Source organism: Chrysoperla carnea (genome assembly GCF_905475395.1).
Source record: "Chrysoperla carnea chromosome X unlocalized genomic scaffold, inChrCarn1.1 SUPER_X_unloc_123, whole genome shotgun sequence".
Classification (NCBI taxonomy): Eukaryota; Metazoa; Arthropoda; class Insecta; order Neuroptera; family Chrysopidae; genus Chrysoperla; species Chrysoperla carnea.
This window is the reverse complement of record NW_025408071.1, coordinates 1-4,991: the sequence shown is the minus strand read 5'-3', so window position 1 is coordinate 4,991 and position 4,991 is coordinate 1. Positions and strand designations below refer to the sequence as shown.

Sequence of the window (4,991 nt, the reverse complement as noted above, 5' to 3'; positions counted from 1 at the left end):
CAAATCATCTCCTACAAAAATTAAAAAAGCAGCACCAAAAAAGAAATGATCTGTTACTTTAATAATATATTGAAATATTTCATTATTTTTGCTAAAAAATGAAAATAACATAGGCCTTAATACAGGCCACAAATTAATATTTGATAAGAGTAAATTATTTTTTGTATAAATATTTTATAAAATAATAGTTTAGAAACATTTGCCACAGTCAGTACCACGGATGGGTGGCCACTTGAGAATACTGTGTGCGGTTGCATTTTTATTTAAAATATATGGTATAATAAATAAGTATATATTTAAATTGATTACTTCATTGAAAATTTTAATAATATACTTTAATATTAATGATATTTATGAAAAATATATATTTGTAAAAATTTTCATTTATTACTGGCAACAGCCATACCACGTTGAAAACACCGGTTCTCGTCCGATCACCGAAGTTAAGCAACATTGGGCACAGTCAGTACTTGGATGGGTGACCGCTTGGGAACACTGTGTGCGGTTGCCTTTTTATATTAAAAATATAAATTATTTTTCTTCTTTTCTTTTTTTTTACACACCATATATAAATATATGTTATTTAGAAATGTAAACCTTTTATATTATTCATCAACAAATAAATATTATTTTTTGTATAAAATTTTATTGCATTTATAACTCATATCATGGTTACTTTAAAGCGAGAAGTTTTTTTAATATTTCAAATGAATATAAAATAATATAAATTTTATGAAATTTATTTATTTTTAGAAATAGCAATCGCTTATAATTATAACAAAATTTTAATAATGTTTAATTTTATTTCAATAATTTATATTTATATATATATATATATATATATATATATATATATATATATATATATATATTTTTTAATAAAAATAATATACTCTTATTTAATAATATATGTTGGTCCTATATATAGGACCGAAAATATTTCTTATTTGTTTTTTTTTTTTTAAATTGTCATTTAAAACGCTTATGCACGTTCTCCACGAATACGTCTTGCCAATTGTATATCCTTAGGCATAATTGTAACACGCTTTGCATGAATTGCGCATAAATTGGTATCTTCAAATAAACCTACTAAATAGGCTTCACTAGCTTCTTGTAATGCCATAACAGCTGAACTTTGAAAACGTAAATCGGTTTTAAAATCTTGTGCAATTTCACGTACTAAACGTTGGAATGGTAATTTACGAATTAACAATTCAGTACTTTTTTGATAACGACGAATTTCTCGTAAAGCTACTGTACCAGGACGATATCTGTGTGGTTTTTTTACTCCACCAGTTGCTGGTGCACTTTTACGTGCAGCTTTCGTTGCTAATTGTTTTCTTGGTGCTTTACCACCAGTTGATTTACGTGCAGTTTGCTTGGTTCTAGCCATTTTCAAATAATAATGTTTTTACAAAAAAACACACAATTTTAAAAATTATATTCGACAATTTGATACTACAAAGTCAAATGTTTAAATGCGAAATAAATGTGTTGTATTTATATTTATATGAAATTTCAAAATTTTTGTTGTCATATCCTATTGGATAGCTATCAGAGTATGGACTAATCAAATTGTATAGGCGTGGCTTAAAAAATCTTTAATGCTTTATATAAAAAGGCACAATTGTACCGGCGCTCACATACATTACAATACTTGTGAGGTTAACACACGTGTTATCCGTTCGTTAAAATATTGTAAATAATTTTTTATTAAAATGACTGGCAGAGGAAAAGGTGGAAAGGGTCTTGGAAAAGGGGGTGCAAAACGTCATAGAAAAGTTTTGCGTGATAATATCCAAGGTATTACAAAACCTGCAATTCGTCGTTTAGCACGACGAGGTGGAGTAAAACGTATCTCTGGTTTAATTTATGAAGAAACACGTGGTGTACTTAAAGTATTCCTTGAAAATGTTATTCGGGATGCTGTTACATATACTGAACACGCAAAACGTAAAACAGTTACAGCTATGGATGTTGTATATGCATTAAAACGACAAGGTCGTACTTTGTATGGTTTTGGAGGTTAAGAAAATATAATAATTTACTTAAAATATTTAGTAAATTTATTAAAGAATATTTAATACATCCGATAAATTTAAACAGGCTTTCCTTTTTGGGAAGCCACTAATTTTATTTATATAAGAGTAAATAAATTTGTTAATAAATATAACATATTATATAATTTGTTTACAACAAATTATTTTGTTTATAACATACATTACCAAATATTTTTATTTTTTTTTTTTATTGTAATATATCTGCAATAATAAATTATAATTTGTATATTATCTATTTTATTTTACAATAACTTATTGAATTTTTGAAAAAATTTTATTATAAATTAATATACTATTATATTTTTTATATATACAAGTTAAGAGTAACAAGTATCGATAGGAGATTATCGAATTTATAACTAATAAAACATTTCGCCTTAATCAAAGAAAATAAAGATTTTGCTATACCATTTTTTATACTTTCAATAAATAATTTATTATTAAATTTTTATTATTTCATTTATTTTTTAAAATTATTAAAAATATTTTTCTAATAATTATAAGCGTACATAAACAAGTAGTAAATGTAAAATGAAAATAATAAAGGTAATGTAATGCATTTGCATTACACTGATTTACGATATATATTCCGCGATATCCTTTATTATATTTAAAATTAATAATATTGATATACTAATAATAGATATATTCAAGCTATTAATATATAAAATTTTATATTAAATATGATATTAATAATTGTTTATTTAATTTTTTTTGTATATATAAAAATAATTTACTCTTATTTAAAAAATTTGATGGCTCTCTTAAAAAGAGAGCCGTTTTTATATGTTGATGTATTTTTATGTTATCAATTAAATAATATTTTCGATTTATTTATTTTGAACTTGTATATTTTGTAACAGCTTTAGTACCTTCACTAACAGCGTGCTTTGCCAATTCACCAGGTAATAATAATCGAACTGCGGTTTGAATTTCCCGACTTGTGATTGTTGAACGTTTATTATAATGTGCTAAACGTGATGCTTCAGCAGCAATACGTTCAAAAATATCATTAACAAAACTGTTCATGATACTCATAGCTTTACTAGAGATACCAGTATCAGGATGCACTTGTTTTAATACTTTGTAAATGTAAATTGCATATGATTCCTTGCGCTTCCTCTTCTTTTTCTTATCACTCTTTGATATATTTTTTTGAGCTTTGCCAGCTTTTTTTGCTGCTTTTCCACTTGTTTTTGGTGGCATTGTTACAAACAATTAATATACACAGATAGTTACAGAACACCAGTCAGTATATGTATGAGCGTGTCGTGTATACAACTAGCGTATTATATACGCGAAGATGGATATAACAATAAAAATGAATACTACTCTCTGATTGGCTGAAAATAATACTATAAGGTGATTGGTTTATTTTTAAAGTTTTATATTTTATAAATATTATAAATTAAAATACCCAAATAACATTTTAAACATTTATGTTACAATCCCCGTAACGTACACATCTGTGTGATTATATTTACAAAAAAAAATATTAATTAAATAAATTTATTCGCTATGTCTGGACGAGGTAAAGGTGGTAAAGTAAAGGGAAAGGCAAAGTCAAGATCAAGCCGAGCAGGATTACAATTTCCTGTTGGAAGAATTCACAGATTATTACGAAAAGGAAATTATGCTGAACGAGTAGGTGCTGGTGCCCCAGTATATTTGGCTGCTGTTATGGAATATTTGGCTGCAGAAGTTCTCGAGTTAGCTGGTAATGCTGCCCGTGATAACAAAAAAACACGTATCATTCCACGGCATTTACAATTGGCAATTCGTAATGATGAAGAATTAAATAAATTATTATCTGGTGTAACAATTGCTCAAGGTGGTGTATTACCAAACATTCAAGCAGTGTTATTACCAAAGAAAACTGAAAAGAAAGCATAAATTAAAAACATTGCATTAATTTTTATAATAATAATACATCGATCATAGGCCTTTTAATAAAAGGCCACAAATTTATTTAAAATAAGAGTAAAAATTATTTTTATAAATAATATATTATAATATTTTTTTAAAGAATCAATTTAAATAATTATAAATTAATGATTCTTTTTTTTTTTTTTTTTTTTTATATGTTATTATGGAAATAATTCATCATATTATGATGACATTTAGGTAACATATTATAAGAATATTCATAAAATATTATCAAAATAATATTGTATTATGATGATATTTAGACAAAATATTATAAGAATATACACAAAATATTATCAAAATAATATCATTAGATAACAAAACTGTTCATGATACTCATACCTTTACTAGAGATAAAAGTATCAGGATGCACTTGTATTAATACATATTATCACAACATCACAAAATATTTTTTAAAAGGAAAAATTTTTAAAAAATTATTATAAAATTTGATTGAATTAAATTTCAATTTATTTTTTTAATAATTAAAGAAAAAAAAAAGCATATAAACTTTCTATTGAAAATGTTATTTTCAACTAGATGGCCAAGTGAACTTTGTTACACAAACAATATATGACGTATTCGTTATTTAAATAATCAGTATCCTTTGATATTATATCAATACGTTACTCTCTTCTTTTGATACATATTAATAAAATTTCAATTTATAAGATTTTATGTCAATTATATAAATAATATTATAAATTTTCTAAATACATAAGTTAAGTAACAAAAAATTTGAATAACAAGATAAATTTATATATTATGTTTTAATACTCGATACTATAATATATCGCATCCGTTACCAATTATTCGGTATCCTTTGATTTATACACAGAATGAACCAAAAATATGTATCAAATTTATTTTATTTATTTATATATTTAATATTATTATTATTATTTTATATTACAAAGTTTCTTAACGAAGCTTACAATGATTTCTCATATCGTACTTAACAAAATTATTTAGATCATATAAAATTTAAATTGTTAAAAAATTTTT

General features: G+C 24.4%; 1 non-coding gene across 1 annotated transcript; it reads left to right on the top strand.

The window, feature by feature from the left end:
• The first annotated feature begins 392 nt into the window (after positions 1 to 392).
• LOC123303700 lies at positions 393 to 511 on the top strand. Its single transcript, XR_006535795.1, has one exon. It is a non-coding gene; the product is annotated as a 5S ribosomal RNA (ribosomal RNA).
• Positions 512 to 4,991: the final 4,480 nt, after the last annotated feature.